The following is a 19,963-nucleotide window of genomic DNA, read 5'->3' as shown; positions in this document are numbered from 1 at the left end:
CTTACTGGAAATGAGATGCTTAGTGACTATTGCATCACGGACGCTATATAATTTAGCACATTTAGCATATAAGCCGTGGCTGTGAGTCGATTGTGTAACCAATCTTGATCTCAATTCAATCTACGCCATCGGTTTGTTAGTCCGTGCGGCAGTCAGTATCTCTCACTATCAATACTCTGAAAGTTTAGTTATTCTCCCAGCTGCTAGTAGTTAGCCATTCGGTAAATAACTTTTTTTCCCCCCTCTCAAGAAGTTCCACACTCATTCCTTTCATTAGATAGCTCCCATACACACAAAATAACAAACAGGGCCCATAGTCCTGATGGTGGACATTTAGGCATGGCAAAAGTGGCAAGAGTGGCAAACGTTTATGGAACTATCGTATTGCATGGGTACTTACTAGAGATGAGCGAGCGTACTCGCTAAGGCAAAATACTCGAGCGAGTAGTGCCTTATGGGAGTACCTGCCCGCTCGTCTCAAAAGATTCGGGTGCCGGCGGGGGAGAGTGGTGAGTTGCCGGAGTGAGCAGGGAGGAACAGGGGGGAGAGAGTGAGATCTCCCCCCCCCCCCCCCCCCCCGTTCCTCCCTGCTCTTCCCCGCCCCTCCCGACTCTCTGCCGGCCCCCGAATCTTTTGAGACGAGCGGGCAGGTACTCGGCTAAGGCACTACTCGCTTGAGTAGTTTGCCTTAGCGCGTACGCTCGCTCATCTCTAGTACTTACCTTAAATAAGAGGTGATTGTTGTATTAGAAATACAGTCTACTCGGAAAGTGTAAATACTTTTAACTTTAGGCAATTCTTTAATCACCTTTTCCCTATACATATCACTATATGAGGGGCAGAGATTTGAGTAATAAACGCCATCTGCAGGGATTTCAAATGCCCAGTAGCAGCCTTCCTAATATGGGAAGCCGAGTACTGAAATAAGCAACCATGCACATAAACATATTGCAAGCCGAGCATCTACTTCTCAATGAAACTCAATGAGGATCCATTTCAACTACATTTCGCCAAAAAAAAAAAAAAAAAAATTATTTCACTATCGCAGTTTTGCTCAGTGGCCCTGACCCCATTATATGCAGCCCTCAAACGCCGCGCTGTAAGTGAGCCAACAGATGCCCTTAAAGGAGATGTCCCGCGCCGAAACGGGTTTTTTTTTTTTTAAACCCCCCCCCCGTTCGGCGCGAGACAACCCCGATGCAGGGGTTAAAAAAACCACCCGCACAGCGCTTACCTGAATCCCGGCGGTCCGGCGTCTTCATACTCACCTGCTGAAGATGGCCGCCGGGATCCTCTGTCTTCATGGACCGCAGGGCTTCTGTGCGGTCCATTGCCGATTCCAGCCTCCTGATTGGCTGGAATCGGCACGTGACGGGGCGGAGCTACACGGAGCCCCATAGAGAAGAGGAGAAGACCCGGACTGCGCAAGCGCGGCTAATTTGGCCATCGGAGGGCGAAAATTAGTCGGCACCATGGAGACGAGGACGCTAGCAACGGAGCAGGTAAGTATAAAACTTTTTATAACTTCTGTATGGCTCATAATTAATGCACAATGTACATTACAAAGTGCATTATTATGGCCATGCAGAAGTGTATAGACCCACTTGCTGCCTCGGGACATCTCCTTTAAACAAGAGCAACATATCCATAGGACTTGTACGCCTTCCCTATGGTTTCCGGCAATTACTTTGGTTACAGTAATTTCCCCATCTATAACACATGCCATAGCAGGTTTGTCCTGTTCCCTCCAATGGGGAAATGTTATTGTTTTAGCCACTGCCACAAGGACCAAAAATGAATGCTTGCTTTGTTCTGTGGAATAGGATACGTTGGCACTCTATCAATAGGTGAGAAATAATGGTAAGAATGGATTCAGATTCATTTACTGTAATCAGGGACAGTCTTAAAGGAAACCTGTCACACTGAAGTCGCAGTGTATTCTGCAGGGTATAGAGCAGGGGGAGCTGGTCAGATTGATATATTGTTCAGTATGACTTGTGTGTTCATTGAAACCTCTGCTCTTTCTGTGCTTAGGAGTTCAGTGGGCAGTCCCACTAAGTCATAGAATCATAGACTGGTAGAGTTGGACGGGACCTCCAGGGTCATCGGGTCCAACCCCCTGCTCAGTGCAGTATCACTAAATCATCCCAGACAGAGGTCTGTCCAGCCTTTGTTTGAACACTTCCATTGAAGGAGAACTCACCACCTCCCGTGGCAACCTGTTCCACTCATTGATCACCCTCACTGTGATTGAAAACATTTTCTGTATAAGTGTGTATACACAGATCGCTGTCAATCATTGATAGGACCGCCCACTAGACTACTAAAAACTCAAAAAAGAGCAGGGATTTAGATCAATAAATTACAAGTTATACAGAATTTTTTAATCTGGCACTGAAATACAGTCCAACTTCTATATTGGGCAAAAAGAAAAACACTCACACAAGGCTACAGCTCCTACTTCAAAAGGTTTCCTTCCTACATGTTTCAAACCAGAAGGTTCTTACTCATGGCACTATGAACCATAATTTTATAGCCCTGTATACTTGATTCCATTTTTGCTCAATAAAGAAGTTGGATTTTATCCCAGTGCCAGATCATTTTTACAAGGTTGCTGCACTTATGCCAGTGTGATCTGAGATGGTTATACTGGATGCTGCCATTTATATATGGGGTGAGCATTTGCCTTACTATCAGCATAACTCATGCTCATGAAGGACGCAATGTGAGGCATGAGAACATAGGATGCTAATGATCACAGAATTCTTATCTCAGCGCTTCCACATTTGCTGCTTGCCTCTTTTGTGCATTGTACTCGAGTTGTAAAAGCAAGATTTTTATTATTCTCTCTTGGTCTATAAAGGTTCAGTGAATGAGATGATCTAATAGGACAAGTTTAGAGAGACCACGGATTCTTTTCAAATTGGAATTTTTTTAGTATTTTGTATGATAATGTGCGGGCTAGTGGGATGAATTATTAACAGGCTGCTATTGAAGTTCTACATTTTGCTAGCATACCTTCAAATGAGTTAGAGCAGGGGCGCAGCTAAAGGCTCAGCAAGTTCAGCTCCCCCCCCCCCCCCCAGCACCTGTATCCGTACTTAAGCCGTGCTGCAAACAGCTGCAAGACACATTTATGAACCTGACCTACCTAGCCCCTTGACATAAGCTTACCAAAAATGAACGACTTTCATCCAATAAAAGACTATCTTCTACCTAACTGGTTCTTTTGGTCTATGCATAAAGAATGGTATCTAAGCCCCCTCCAAGAGCAACTTCTCCCAAGCATCCAGGAGCAATTTGGTGATGAACAATGCTTTTCCCAGCATTATGGAGTAACAATGTCACTGTATACGGCTGCCTGTCCAGGGGCGGGTTTGAATTGCGTTCCCTGCGGCGATAATCCGGCCGCGGGGAACGCAGTGAAAGCTCTCCATAGCGTTGCTATGGAGAGCGCTTCCCCCCTGTTCCCGAGCGGAGAATCATTGCGATTCTCTGTTTGCGGGCGGCAATTCACAGCATGCTGCGAATTTACAGCGATTCTCTGTGGTCAGTCTATCTGTCAGATAGAGATCCGCCTGCCGGCTCCTGCTCCCGGGCGGCTGTATACTGCAACACCCGTGGAAAGGCAGCCGCAGTCCCAAAACTTTTGCCACAACTTGTATATTCACACACCACAGGTTTGTTGTAACAACTGGTATCCGCTGAGTCGGCAAACACCTTCAGTCTTGTTCACTTTCCGATGCAAGTCTGACAGTTCATCCACAGCAGAACGCCGAGGCTGAACCCACCGCAGAGTCCTTCCATGGATTTTGATGCAGAATTGCGCACAGATTTAGCCCGTCAATGGAGAAAATCAACATGCAGCGGCCCGGCACGGATTTAATGCAGGAATTGCACCAAGTGATGACTTGTCAATTGTTTTTTTCCACAACACGGATTTCAGAATCCACATGTAGAAAAAAAAATGCACAATATGAACTACAGCGCAGATTTTTACAATATTTAGGCCTCATGTCCACGGGGAAAATCGGGCCCGCGTGGATTTCTGCTGCAGATGCACTAGAACTGTCTTTTTTTTTTCCATGCTGGAGATCAATTGAGATATGTACTTTATGAGCTCTCGCAAGCGTGATCCGCATTAAGGCCTCATGTACACGGGGTAAAGATGATTTAAAATCTGCAGCATTTCTCCCGCAGGCGGATCCGCGCCCCATAGGGATGCATTGGACACCCGCAGATAGTTAAATACTTGTGGATGTCATTTTTCCCTTCAGGCACGGATCCGCATGCGGAAAAAAACCCGCGACATGCTCCATTTTCGTGCGGGTTTCCCGCGGGGACGGCCCACAGGCTTCTATTGAAGCCTATGGAAGCCGTCCGGAACCGCGGAACACCCGTACCTAAATTAAAACTCACCTGTCCGGACACTGCGGGTCTTCCCTCCGTCGCGGCCGAGTCTTCTTTCTTCGGCCCGGCGCATGCGCGCGGCCTGCCGAGCACATCCGCCGGGCTGAAGAAAGAAGATCCGGCCGCGACGGAGGAAAGACCCGCAGCGTCCAGGACACGTGACTTTATTCTTATTTTTAGCCTCATGTCCGCGGGGCAGGAGGGACCCGCTACGGATTCTACATGAAGAATCCACGGCAGGCCTGATTCTCCCCGTGGACATGAGGCCTTAAAGGAGCATGTCGCGTTTTTTTACCCACGCGTGAAATCAGCAAATCACTTAAAATACCATCCGCGGCTATTTAATTAACCGCAGATGGTCAATGCATTCCTATGGGATTTGCTAAATATAATTTCCCTGTGGACATGAGGCCTTGGGGCTTCAACAGATGGGCGCCTGTGCCAATACGCTCACGGCCAGAAAACAAGGCAAAAACACGGCCATCTGTTTAAGCCCTCAATAGAATGCTAAAACAATGCAGATTCCGTCATGGAATTGGGCATGGAATCCGAGCCCAAGTCCATGGCGAAATTCTGTCATGTGAATAAAGCCTTAAGGGCGGTTTCACACGGACTGTATTTACGCGCGTTATACGCCGTGAATAGAACCCACTGATATCAATGGGTTCAGTCACATTCACATATTTTGCATGCTCATTTTTGCTCCATCTTTCTGTGCATTTGCACACCAAAGGTCCCCATAGAAGTCAATGGGGGTGCGCAGAAGTGCACAAAATACGCGGAGATGAGTAAAAAAAACATTGCATAATTCCGCTGGAAAAAACCTCACACACATCTGGAGTTAATTGGCATTTTAATTGGTTCGTTTGTTTGCCGCATGCAAATGAACATATTCTGCGGGCAAAAAAAAGTAAAGTAAAATATGCCGATAGTTGTGGGGAAAAAGTCTAGTTTACAGCGCTACGGCGTGCACAATTGCGTTTAAGCCCGAGCGGACGCTTTTACGCTGCAGAGATACGCCCCTGTGCACTGATACATTGTAAATCAATGCATCAGAAGGGCAGTGTATATAGGCCGAAATACGCCCCTGTGAATAAGCCCTATGGGTGTACCATTCACACATTGTGGAAATGCTGTGGATTTTACAGAGACCAGCACTTGGAGCACAATCATCATTGCGGAAAGGTCGCGGGATTTGCGTCATCGCGGCATTATCCTGCCAACACATCTGCAGTACAGAATAGAAGAATCCGAAGATGTACGCGGGGATCACCAGCCGGGCATAGGGTCGGATTCCGCTGCGGGATCGCGCATGTGGAATCCGACCTGGTCGTGTACAGGCGGCCTAAAGCAAACATAAAACACAACACAAACAGCTTGGGGTTTTTTTGCGCATTTTTTGAATCCATGGTGTTTTTTATAATAACCAAAAAACATGAATTTCGTGGGGGTATTTTAGAAACTTTAAAAAACTGCCACAAAAGTGTGTGCGAAAGAAGCCCTAAAGCAATATCCACCCTCAGCATCAAAAATGTCCAGCATAAACTAAAGATCTAATACTTTATGGTGTCAGACAAATGTCCTAGGCTTTTACTGAAGTTCAGGTTCAGGGCTTAGTCACGATATGAAAGTAAACTTCCAATAATGACAGATGAAGAAACCCTGACTCCTCAGAAGAAGAGCCGCTGACGTGTGACACAGGAAGTTGCAGTAAAGAGATTGGGGGCGTACCTTGTAAAGACGGCATGTACTTCCTGTAAGACTGTCAGCTTAATTGAAGAAATACTGTCCTGGCATTTCCTTATCTAGAAGTGGTATATAATGCATAGGGAGAAGTTTAGTTTGAAGTAATTAGTGTTCTGGAGTGATGTGCGCAAAATTTATTAAGAGGCGCCAGGCTGTGCGTCAGACTGAAATCTGGTGAAAATTATAGTATAACCGACAAGCTGTGGGTAAGAACGCCCCACCCACTTTAAAAAAGTTTCAAGCAGGTGCGAAAAAAGGTTAAAAAGTTGCACATTTGCAACTTTTTCATGCTAGAATTCTGGTTGACTAGTTTGATTTGCCAGCAAAGTCTGACCTTAGAAGGGCTCTGACTTTTTAGACAACTTCTGCTCATCAACTAGCTTGTGTTAGTCTCATCATGTTTATAATATACTTGCATTAAATATTTTGTTGCTTTACCACTGTAAATCATGTTTGAAGTGGCTGCCGCTAGAGGTCTCCCAGTTTCTCTGCAATCCACTCTCTGTTGTTAAGTACGGAGCTTCAGTAGTAACAAGGACACACAGATATTTCCATAGCAATAGGGGGAGGAGCTATCTTCACAGGCTGCAGGTTGACAGATCTGCAGACACTGTTAATGATCTCTACAATCTCTGCCTCTCCTGTTACAGTGTATGTGTGTGTGTGTGTGTGTGTGTGTGTGTGTGTGTGTGTGTGTGTGTGTGTGTTCACATCCAGCCTAAAAGCTAATTGGACCAGGGACAGTGCAATGCAGCATGGGAAGTATGAGCAAGGATGTCAGGACAGGGAACTACTGGCAGAACAAAGGCTTACTACACACCACATCCATGAAAGTGGATAGCAAACAGCATAGAAACAGAAAAGTGGGGAAGACCATCTGAAAATGAGAAGTTACAGACATGAAACGGTGCAAAGAGCAGCAAATGAGTAGTAAGAAGAACCTGATGTATTTCAGAAAACGTGTTGGAAACTCATGCATGCTTTAAAAGGTGGGCCTATAGTTCAGGCAGCATGAAGTCAGGGCAGATACTGCAGGCTCAGCGATCAGTTGATTAGTAGGAACCTCAAGTGGTGGACCCCTGTGGATCAACTATCGATGACCTATCCAAGGGATGTCATAAACAGTAAAAGTCCCGCACAACCCTTTTTAGCATTTATCACACGTCCTATGGCATACGGATGTAGCAATCGTTAACATAACTAATGCATCGTGATAATTTGATTTACAGCAGGGTTGTACATTGCAGTGAAGCAACCATAATGCATTAAATGTCATGTTAACGTTTGCTACATCTGTATATTGTTCCTGTTTCACCAGCCGGATAAAGGAACTTCCAAACCTGAACCGTCGCTTCTTATCTGTAGCACGGGAGCTACAATAAAATCGACCCCTTATTTGCGTATCATTACCTCTGTGCTGCCCTGCCTTAGGCATTTATGAAAAACAGGTTCAAATTCCAAGAGCAACCTCATCCCTCTCTCATTTCAGGATGAAACACAGCCGACAAATCGTTCACACGCCCCTTATAAAGTGTCCCCAAAGCTTTATTTATTGCATATGCCTACATAGTACTGTGCCAGCAACAAATGCCCTTATAACAATGCACCAGCTATAGATGCCCCATAACACTGTGCCAACCACAGATGCCCAACAACAATATGCCAGCTTCAGATATCCTATTATACTATGTCACTGACAGCTGCCCCACAATAGTGTTGCACAGATAAGCCACAACGGTGTGCCAGACTATAAATGTATGCAAATGACCGGCCACCACTATTTTTCACCAATTGGTGCGGATTTTGTGCCAATTTCACCCCCTTATTTGAAGAAGTGGAATCCGCACTGAAAACACATAGCATAAATTGGCATGCCATCTGCCACTGCATGTCTATTCTGTAGTGGATTTCGGGCAAAATGTTTTTTGCACCAAGTGGAGGAGTTTTTTTTATTTCATCCACATAGCTTGTACTGTAAATGCTCCGGATTTTCACCCTGTGGGAACATACCATAAGGACGTAAATGTAGAAAATCTGCAGCCTCAGCAGTACAAGACACTAGGATGAGAATGAAAAAATGGCATCGTTATGGAACGGAAAAATTCCACATGGAATCCGCAGTTTGAGATACGCTACGGTTTCTAAATCCGCAGTATGTCAATTTATGCTGTGGATTTCGACCTTTGAAAGGCCTGGGTTGATACCTGCAGCAAATCAGCACCAAAACCCACACTATTCAGAGGCGGCCATACACACGTCAGTCCATATTGGCCATGACACTTGTTCACACTGGCCGTATCTCGTCACTGACACCGGATGGCGGAAGAACTATTTCGAAGAAAGACCTTTCATCGGACGAACATTCCTGGCTGACTTCTTTCCCGATGACGACAGTCTGTCACCGGTGGACAAAAATTGCTGTTCACTGTTAAATTTCAGCCAACGTTAGATTTTGCCTGAAGTCATCAATATTCGTCAGCTTTAGTCTGTGTACAGGCAGCTCAAAGAGCACCTGAACTTTCACTTGGCAGCGCTCCTGCTCCGTCGGCCGTTTTCAGCTGCTTCCAGTAGCTGATGGTCCCATATAGATTGAATGGCGCACAGACAACATTTGCGCAGTGTTGCTCCATTCTAATAGGACTGCTGGAGATCACAGAGAACAAAGCGGTCAGCCACTTCCATCAGCCTTTTGAAATAAGTGGATCGACGGACGCAAAACCGCGGCCATCACTCCATTCAATGACGTCATCACTGGTGGGGCAAGCCACCTGGAAGTGATGAAGAATGTGGATACGGGACCCCGTTCTCAGAGTGGGTGAGACCACCACCAATCTGACTTCTATCATTTATCCGATGCATAGGTGCTTTTAGCTGACACTGTATTCACGCAGATGAGTGCGATATCAGTTTGAAATATTGCGCTCCCGAGTATCTGAGTTATCACATCACTGTACTGCGATGCTCACACATACGGAAAAAAAAATTGTAGATTGTTTCAAACGCAGCGCACTCGCATGCAAAACACATTCACACACCCATAGGAAAGAATCGGTGATAGCGCCCAAAAATAGGACATGCTGCAATTTTTCTATCCCGCACTCTCAGTCCGAGAGAAAAATCAGCCATCATTTTCTCATGCGAGTTCCGTCCGTATCGCAATCAGACGGAACTAGTGATAGAAGAAACCGCCGGTGTAAATACAGCCCAATTCTGGTACAATCCCTTCAAGTGAAAACCTCAGATGCCCCCTGGGGTACCTGCCACACAGAGATGCTCCATACAGTATCACACATACCTCCAGAGCTGAAATCATAATGGTCCCAGATGATTTATTACAGTTCAGTACAGTAATAATGAGAATCAATGGTCTATTCTCTCCACAGCTGGGAGGACTACAGGTCACAGCAGTGTTCTGTACCTTCCCAGCACTTCTACCTACTGAACAATGTTGCATAATGTGTCACACAATGACTGCAGCCGGTAATAAAGTGTCAGAGGCTGAGAGCCGCGTGCAGCTGACTGTACCTGGCCCGGGGCTCCTGGGATCGGTGCTGCCACCCTCCGCCGCAGCCGCCGCTCTGGGACTGAGAGCCTGCAGGCTGCTGCTGACGAAACCTGCTGCAGTCCCGCCCTGATCGGGAAGGACGGTGCATGTCTGACCCCAGCAGGGGAGGTCACTGGCAGCAGGTCCCCTGGCAGCAGCTGGTGCCCGGCAGCCGGGCTCAGTGTGCGGCTTATATAGTAAGATGGAGGGAAGTTTAGGAAAGTTTTATGCAAAAAGTTTGGGGGTAAAAACTTCAGAGGACAGGACAGGTGCACACAGATCTGCTGTACAGTAAGGAGACGCAGCGGCGCCACCCAGTGGTGTACTAGTGGAGTGACAAGAGGGGATGAATTGTTATACACTTATTGTAAAAAAAACAAAAAAAAACAATTCCTCCCCTATAAGAATTTGTAGAAACGGAAAGAAGCTTTTTCTGTGTGATTGTAACGTTGTTATAAAAAGTGACTACAATATCAGAAAAGGAGAATTTATTCCGAAAAAATGACCCCCTGTAGGGAGGCTCTAGTACCCTGTTGTACCGCCTCTAGCTTGGATACAAGATGTGATACAGCAGGCATAGAGGCTCTAGTACTCTGTATTACCGCCTCTAGCTTGGATACAAGATGTGATACGGGGCAGGCATGGAGTCTCTTGTACCCTATTGCACCGCCTCTAGATTGGATACAAGATGTGATACAGGGGCCAGGTGCAGCAGCCGAGGATAAAACAGTATTCTTGTATTATGTCGCCACCGGAAGTTAGGGGTGGCAACATAATACAGGAGTTTCACATTCAGTAACGCCCCCAGCTTGTGATTGGCTGGGGGGGCGTGTGTGGGCTGAGGAGAGCCAGTGTTGGCGGCGGAGCCTTCGGTGCCATCAGAAGAGGCAGGGGCTGCAGCAGAGGGAGAGTTGACACCCCAAGAAGAGCCTGCGGCCTCGGCAAAAACACATGCAGTGCCGGCGCCAAAAGGGCAGGGAGCGGCACCGACACTAGCAGACGGAGCGCCGGCGGCAAGAACGGACAGGGAGCGCAGACGGTAGGACCACGGCCGCTGGAGGGTGGGAGCTGGAGGGAGCGGCAGCACCAATAGGACAGGCAGCCACAGCAGGACAGGGAGGGAGCTGGAGTGAGCACCAGCACGAGAGCCGCAGCTGGAGAGGTATTAGCAGCAGTTTCTGCATGTAATGTTGCATTTCATTTTGCCAGGCCTGGAGGGTTAGGGTGAGGGATTATTTTCCTATTAGGTTTACATAAAATGTATGCCTAACAGGACAAGTAACCCTCACGCTAAGCCGCCAGGCCATGCAGACATTCATGCCGCCTCTGCTGCTACCACCCTTGAGAAAACCGCCAGTCGGGAGCTGTGGGTGTGAGAGGGGCATTCCCCCTGTCAAACCCCTAGCTTCCGGTGGCCTCAAGATACAATAATAGCGGATAAAACATTGCTGTAGTGTAGACACTCTGTGCTGGAGGTCTGTAGGCCAAAACAACAGAAGTCCGGCACAGAGCGTCTAGTTCTGGGACTTCTGGTTAGGCCGCTGGGAAATCTTTGACCTCACTTCCGGTCGGCGGAGCAGGGATCAGTGGAATGCTGCGGGGGACGCATCTCTGGGGGCAGGGGCGTAACTAAAGGCTCAGGGGCCCTGATGCAAAACATGAGCTGGGCCCCCCCTCTCTATCTGTATCTGTACCCGTACCCATACCTAAACCATGCTGCACAGAGACATAACTTTAAGCTTCTGGGCCCCAATGCAAAACCTGTAACGGGGCCCCCAACTATAATGCTTTATCCATAGTACTGGGCTCCCTATATGGAGAAGAGAGGCCTTATGGGCCCCCTAAGGCTCCTGGGCCTGGGTGCAACCGCATCCCCTGCACCCTCTATAGTTACGCCCATGTCTGGGGGCCCTGTGATCACCATTACCAGCAACCACCAGCATCATTACTGAGATAAGTGAGGGGGAGGCTGGGAGAGGCAAGGGCCTGTGCTATGGGTGCCATTTCCCATCTTATCGCAAATTTATGTTTTTTTTCTCAAAGTGACACACCACCCGAGGTATGCTCGGTTTTTTGGCGAATTTTGATACACCAAGCTCAAAAAGTTGCCCATCACTTACCTAGTCATTGCAGGTGGGCCCACATATTTTGATAAAAGTTTGCCCTAGAAAACTTGTATTTTTTATGTGGTTAGCACTACCAACAGTTGTGCAATGTTAGGCAGATCTTAAATGTGTATGAGCGTATGAGGGAGGGGGAGGGAGGTTAGCAGCGGCGAGCGCTGCTAAACACTGACAGGTGCCTCTGAGGCATTTAAAGTCATTCGATAGTACTTTTGCTGACTGAGGAATTTCAGGACTGCAGCGTTTTTTCACTGGAGCCAGCCTTGTGAATGGACGATGACATCGCGAAGAATAACCTCTATTCCTCGTTCATCCAATTTTTGACTGAGTTAGTCACTATTTCTTAGCTCAGCTAATTAAGCGTCAAAATAACGCCTGTGTGAAAGAGGCCTTAGTGAATGTTGACACTTAGTGGATTTGCATCCCCAACTCTGCCCCAAATGCTGTGGATTGTGACCCATCACGGATTTTATCCTCACATTTAACCCTTTCCAATCCACTGTCTGACGTCTAAAGACATTCTGATTGAAGGCTGTACAGCTCCGATGTCGGAAGACGTCCGGCAGGGTATTCTTACTGTTTATTACTGGCCGCTCTGTTGTTGGGGGCCGGTCCAGCATGTCCCATACCGCAGTCCTGGCTCTAGCCAGTAGATGGAATCATTGTATAATGGCAGAAAGAGAAAGCCCTCTAGGAAACCCTGAATCCATAATTGGATTGCAAAGGATTAAAGGAGTGAAATCCGCTGTGGATTTTCTTTGCAGCATGGATGGGACTTTCTAAAATCTCATCCACAATGCTTGTACTGTACAATTTTCAGCGATATGTCTGATCTTTTTGAACAAACCCTATAGCTTGTTTTCGCAGAAGTTGTTTGGCAGCATTATCTGTGATGTTTTTGACTCCTTTTTGGGGCCTATAGGGCTGGGTTCACACAGGGCGGAATTGCCGCAGAATTTCTGTGTAGACTTTTCACATGCATTTTTAAACTTGAGACTAAGCAGCAAAGTCAGCGAGATTTGCAAAAATCATGTTTACGCACTGCTGACAGTCCGCTGCAGACAAGCCGTACGGAAACTGATATGCGCTGCGGAATTCAAATCCATGACATGTCTGTTGTATCGCCATTTCCGCTGCCTGCTCTCTTCTCTCTATGGGGAGAGATTTCCGCAGCAGACCACAGGCTGAAAAGCTGCTTCAAAGCATAAATCTGGCGGAATTTCCGTGCCGTTCCATTGCGGACATTCCACGAGATATCTGCCCCGTGGGAGCCCATCCTAAGGCTAATTGCTTTAGTGGTTTAGCCGTGAAAAGGTAACAAACAGTCTGAGTTACTTTTGCATTTATAATACTAGTATGGATGTTACTACTTAGTGGGACTCCTTCGGCCCAAATTACATTGGGTACCCTCTGTGGTATACTTTCTACTAACGTCTGATACACTTCAGCTGGTATTTCCCTCCATTCATCCTGTAAACATCTTGAAAGCTCTCAGAAAAGATGGATGCTGTTCATATTTTCTGACCTGACGTTCCAGTTCATGCCAAAGATGTTCAGTAGGGTTCAGGTCGGACTCTGTACAGCCAGTCCAATTATGGAACATCTATATTCTCGAAAAAATGTAGAACAGTGTTGGGTTTATGACAAGGCATGTTGTCTTTTTGGAAGTATTACCACATTATCAGCAGCTCATTATTGTGTAGGATGTCAGGGTATACCTCCGTGTTCATGGTTCTTGTCACTACAAGCAGTGGACTGATACCATGCCATGTAAAACATCTGAGGACCATAACTGAACATCCACTGTACTTAACGGTTGGCACAACATACTCAGGCAGAAGGCATTCCGCTGGTCCACCACACCCAGGTACATCCAACTGAAGATGGAGTAGCGTGATTCATCACTCCATTGAACATTCTTAAATAACGCAACTATCCAATGACAACACTTCCTGCATTTTCTTAGATAGAACTCACCAGGCGTTTGCAGGATGAATGGAGAGAAATACCAGTTGAAGTGTATCAGACGTTAGTAGAAAGTATACCACGGAGAGTATATGTTGTCATTAGGATGAAAAGAGACCCCACTAAGGAGTAACACATGGAAATAAATACTACTTTTGATTCTTGCTCAGGTGTCTGATTACTTTGGGTAGGATAGTGTATACGATGTATAGTAGAGTGGAGTTGCAGTATGGTGCTACCGACAGGTGATGACTGCAGCTTGTCCATATTCTGGCAGCATGGACAAGTGGGCAGGAGATACGGCATGGCATAGCCTTAGATTTCATAAACCATTGAACTTTATTAATATAAAAACCCTTATTTATAAGAACGGTGAAAAGAAATAGATTTCGAAGAATTTTACTTGTGGAACTAACATGAAGCTCCTTCCCAGCACCAGTCATCCCAGCGCGAGGAGAGATGATGAACATGCATGGAAGTGACAGCTGGAATATTATATCCGCTTCAGGGGGATCTTGCACCTGTTCATTTGACAGCTGGTCAATACAATAAGCCCGTTTATAGCAATCAGCTTATTTCTCCTTTCCACTAGACTTCTGCAAGTAACCACAATGGCCACCAAATATATTCTGCTTTTATTAATGAGTCATCAGGAAATGTGACCGTGACGCAACGTAAGGAAAAGTATTGTAAAACTAATGACACAAAAGATGTGAAGAACCTGCATGCACCGCCATAAGGTGAAGCTGCCCCAGTGATCAGACAATCCAGTTGAAGTTACAGCATTTTGCTCATTTATTTTGTGTCCTCATTAATCTGTCTAAGAGTTCAGTCAGATGAGCGTTTTTTGCTGCGCATGTTTTTTGCGTGACAAGGGGACTCCCTGCGGCGATGAAGAATTCCCCTGCCTCAGCTGTCACAGCTGTGGCACAGGAGCACGATGCTCACTGTATGTTCTTAATGCCAGCCCCATTGACCACAAGGTGAAACCCCTAGATGTCACAGCATCCATGGGTTTCACATCCAAGGAATCCCCTGCTGCAGCTGTCACAGCCGCAGCAGGGAATAGCGGGCACCACGCTTTATGTGAAAATTTTAAACACAGCTAAATGCGTTTTTTTTTCAGTGCAACGCCCACTTCGGTCACGCAAATTTCTGTGCGCATGTGTTTTGCGCAAACAGATGCGCAGCAAACAAACGCCCGTCTTACTAAGCCCTAATTAAAAATTCAAACTGCATTTAAAACCCAATTCAGAGGTTCCTTCCCAGGGTTCTGGATGGCTGCCAAAAAGTGGCATCTGTACTGAACCCTGGACAGCTCCATAGACTGCAGTTAGTAAAACAGGGGCCAATGCTGCAAGCAGGTTTGAGCAGGTTTCTGTTCAATTCCAGCATGAAATAGTGCAGATGACTATGCTATACTGTCCACCCAAAATGTTGGAAATGAACAGAAACCTGCTAAAACGAAGATCCATGCTTGCAGCTTTGGTCTACCACTTTCCCACTTGCAGTCTATGGAGCTGTCCAGGGTTCCATCTGGATGCCGCTTTCAGCTATCCAAAGATCCCTGGGGCAGAACGCCTGAACTGGGTTCGAAATGCAACCTTCGGGTGACTACCCACTACAGGTCTTTTTTTACTGCGAAATTCGCAGCGTTTTTTTTTTTCTGCAGGGGTCTACGGGACTTGCAATGTTAAAATTGCGATTTTTCGCGATCGCGATTTTAACATTACAAGTCCCATAGACCCCTGCAGAAAAAAAACGCTGGGAATTTCTCAGTGATAAATAACTGTAGTGGGTAGTCACCCTTAGACATATATAGCGTATATATAGGATATGCCATAAATGTTTGATAGATGCAGGTCTGACCTCTGGAATCTACACTTATTGCCAAAATAGGGGCATTCGGGCAGCGAATGAATGGAGAAGCTATTACAGTGACTCCTATAGAAGTGAGTGGAAAGAGCTGCCATCTCTCCATTCACTCTTTACCTGGATGCAGTGGCTAGCGCCCCCATCTAACCAGGTGGGTGAAGGTACCCAACAGAGAAGGAAGAGTTAGCTCCAGCACACAGGTGTAATTAAAAGCAAACTTTACTGCATATAGATTAAAAACTGCAGATGAGCATGTTGTAGTGGATGGCTACACACTGCAGCCCAAACCCATAACTAGGCGATGACTAAAGCCCATCGGTTTGGCTGAAACATGCTGGAGTGCATGGCAGCATGTACATCTGCGTTTAGTAACCTAGATGCAAGAAAGCTTGTTTCTAATTACACCGGATCGCTGGAGCTGCGTTTTCCTTCTCTATTGGATGACTTCTCCCGCTGCCATTGTGGTGTTACTTGCTTTATGCACCTGTTCTATGGAAGAAATTCTGAAATACTGGAGAGTTGCCGTACTAAAAAACTGCATGGAGGTACCCCCGTACAGGAGATAGATGAGGGTCCCATCGGCGGATATACCATAAATGTCTAACATGAGAATAATCCTTGAGATTGCTAGTCTGAAACAAATACAGACTTGTGATGCAGCAGAAATCCACTACAACATAGTGATACCACAAGGGGAGAATGTGATTTATCAGTATTATGGCGGCATCACTCATATTACTTAGCAAAGTGTGATCAAATTGAAAATCGAGCTTTAGTGGATGGGACGTAGAATGGTAAGGGGTCACAGATTTGTGTGCGAAATAAGCAGATGAGATTTCAAGAAATTGGCAAACGAAAAAACAGTAGCACAAAATAACCTGTTGTGTCAATATATACTGTGGATCTCGCCCCTACAATCAGATACATGTCATATCTACATATAATATATTCATTACAGAAAATGATTGGCTCAGCGGGACCAATCAGATGAGAGGCAGCAGTCACTCACCCATTCATAAATTCATGAATGGGTGTGTGAGTGGAATCTGCCTCTGATTGGTCAGGCTGTGACCAATTAGAGGCAGCTCATTCAGCAGGCGGGGATTTTAAATCCCCGGCTGCTGCATACTACTCACAGCTGTTCAGAGCAGTTCAGGAGGACTGCCGCTGGCCGCGCTGAACTCCGTCTGCCGGGACCAGGTGAGTATATATATATATTTTTTTTTTTTACACATTTCTGGATGAATTGCAGGGAAGGGCTTATATAGTTAACCCCTTCCCGACAATTCATCCCGCGATCGCCAGCAGCCCATTGCTTTTAATGGAGCCGGCTGTATTGCCGCCTCCATTGAATTCAATGGGCTAACATCATTCTGCCGGGACAAGGTGAGTATATATATTTTTTTTTTTACACATTTCTGGATGAATTGCAGGGAAGGGCTTATATATTTAAGCCCTTCCGGACAATTCATCCCGCGCTCGCCGGCAGGCCATTGCTTTCAATGGAGCCGGCTGTATTGCCGGCTCCATTGAATTCAATGGTCAGTGCTCGTTTAATCGAGACGAGTACCGCGTGGTGCTCGCCTCGAGTAACGAGCATCTCGAGCACCCTAATACTCGAATGAGCATCAAGCTCGGACGAGTATGCTCGCTCATCTCTAATACATAGTATTTAAAAAAGGGTACAGTCAAATAGACGGATCCAGCGCTATATCTCATACCGGTGTCCTTTATTGAGATAACAGTAGCGCACTTGAATAGAAAAGCATGGATGCCCTACATGATGGTATGTCACACAGATCCCTGGGGACGCCAGAAAAGGGATTTCAAATTTGTGTAGTGACCCCGGTAAGAGGAAGAGAGTAAAACCCAATTGCAAAGTTGAAGAGTAACATGTGAGAAGCAGAAGTCTGATTCCTGCATCTCTCTAAGTCCACTGGGCCCGCTGCTATGATGGAAGTAAGGAAAGCGTAGCCTCCTGCTACGATATATGTCTTCCTATTCAAGTATGCTATTGATATTTCAATATAGGACCCCAGTACTGAGATATAGCGCCGGATCTGTCTTTTTAACTACACCCTGTACATGTATGTAGTATGTTATGTACTATCATATGATGTGTAGCTAACGTAATAGTAACTTAAACACTATACAATTGATGGCTAATGCCTTTGATGTTGACAGGATCTGATGACAAACTAATACGTGTGAAGACAGACCTACTATGCATGCTGCGCTTTTTCTTCCATCTAAAAGCCGGGCAGCTGAGCGGAAAGCGAACGGACCCCATTATAGTCAATGGGGTCTGTTCGGCATTGTTTTGTTTCTTCCTGGGACGGAACTGTTCAGCCACAAGGATTCCCTTTCCTGCTCCCCAAACAGAAAAGTGGAACCCCGGGTGTGAAACCACCCTTACCCTGTGTTTAATTAGGCAGATTGGTGAATGAGTTGGGAGTGGACATAATATCTGCATCTTTACATTGTCACTCATCTAGTATTTGTATACCAGTACGTTAAATAATCTGACGTCTGCACAGTCAGCATAGCTGTCAGCACATATGATGCAGATACTGTATATGTGATCCAACCTCTCCCTAAGGGCTCTTTCACACAGCCCATGTTACATTTATATATCACTTGCTAGAAACAATAATGGATCCCATCAGGATAAAGTAGGAAAAGCGGATGGCTCCTATTTTTGTAATGTACTGCAACACAGATTTGTTGAGGTTTGGTTTTTACACACTGCAGTAAGATGCCTATGAGCAGTTAGGACAGCGGGGCAAAGTGCCGAACAGCATCCCCAAAGCTCCGGGTTCCTAATATTGGCCAAAATTATATTTTCAGTGGACATCCTTTTAATAGATGCTATAGGAAATGTCTCTGATTGCTAGGCTGTATATTCACAGACCTTGCATGTGCTATACTCATATATGAGAATGGACAAGAATAGGGCAAGTGGCAATTTTCTTCTCGCAGACCATTGGTTCATTGGTGTGTGCAAGAATGTACATGTGAAAAGCCGAATTGGCTAGAATGTGTTAAAGTAATCACTTAATTAAGGTGATACTCAAAGGGTATCAATCAGGTATGTGTAATTATAAATACAATGCATCAGAATGAGAAACGATACTGGTGTGTTTCTAGTAATTCTTGTCTTTTTGTTGCAATGCAAGAGCTTGTATAGTGTGACAATCCTCCACGGTGTGATACTTTTCGCTTATTAAAATATTACAAAGGTTAATTATGACAAAGCTGATTGCTCAGTGCCTGAGACCATTAGTGAAACTACAATACGTGTTTTTTGTACACGTACGTCTTGCTAGGCACATGGCACAAATATTATGGAGATGACACTACTGCATAAAATATAATTCAATACTTTCATGATATAATGTAATACTTCCACAAATGGATCAATGGGCTGTTTGTGAAATACATGTATAGTATATGGCCAAAACATACAGCCCATCTAAATGAGCCCTTAAAGGGCTTTTCTGGCACTCAGGGTGCATTCACACGAACGTATATCGGCTCGGTTTTTACGCCGAGCCGATATACGTCGTCCTCGTTTGCAGGGGGGGGAATGGAAGAGCCAGGAGCAGGAACTGAGCTCCCGCCCCCTCTCTGCCTCCTCTGCACTATTTGCAATGAGAGGAGGCGGGGCGGGGCTAAACTGGGAGAATTAGCCCCGCCCCACCTCTCCCTTTTGCAAATAGTGCAGAGGGGCGGAGAGGAGGCAGAGAGGGGGCGGGAGCACAGTTCCTGCCCCTGGCTCTTCCATCCTCCCCCCCCCCTGCACATGAGGACAACGTATATCGGCTCGGCGTGAAAACCGAGCCGATATACGTTCATGTGAATGCACCCTTAGATATTAAAGACCTATCCTCAAGATAGGTCATTAATATCAGATGGGTGGGAGTCAACTGCTCAGGATCCCCAATGATCAGCTGATTGAAGTGGCCACAGCACTCGGCTGAGCACCGCTGTCACTTGTGATTAAATGATCAGGGGGATCTCAGCTGAAGGAGAAAATTCCCTCCAAAACAATTTTTGACATACAGGTATAGTAAATGTTAACTTGACCCTTAGGGCAATAACACATGGGTGTATACACAACTATGATCACCGTTACGGAGCGTAGTTGCTCTTGATCCGTTTTTTTTTAATTGGGCCATTCAAACTCTGTACCATAGTGTAGGAGTTTAAAAAAAAAACAGGTCCTTCCCTATCTTTCCCATAAGTAATGGTAGTATCAACTACGTACGGGAAACATGGGGTAAGTCCTATCTCGTTAATA

The 19,963-nt window shown here is 46.0% G+C and overlaps 1 protein-coding gene across 1 annotated transcript in view; it reads right to left on the bottom strand.

Annotated features, from left to right (window-relative positions):
• TEC (tec protein tyrosine kinase) overlaps positions 1 to 9,740 on the bottom strand; it is a 79,956-nt gene extending 70,216 nt beyond the window's left edge. The window contains exon 1 of the mRNA XM_066573108.1: positions 9,682 to 9,740. The gene's annotated coding sequence lies outside the window, so the exon portion shown is untranslated. The remainder of the gene's footprint in view (positions 1 to 9,681) is intronic.
• Between the last annotated feature and the right edge of the window lie 10,223 nt (positions 9,741 to 19,963).

This window comes from Eleutherodactylus coqui, chromosome 7, assembly GCF_035609145.1.
Source record: "Eleutherodactylus coqui strain aEleCoq1 chromosome 7, aEleCoq1.hap1, whole genome shotgun sequence".
NCBI classification, from domain to species: Eukaryota; Metazoa; Chordata; class Amphibia; order Anura; family Eleutherodactylidae; genus Eleutherodactylus; species Eleutherodactylus coqui.
The sequence above is the reverse complement of the archived record's forward strand: the minus strand, read 5'-3'. Positions and strand labels throughout refer to the sequence as shown.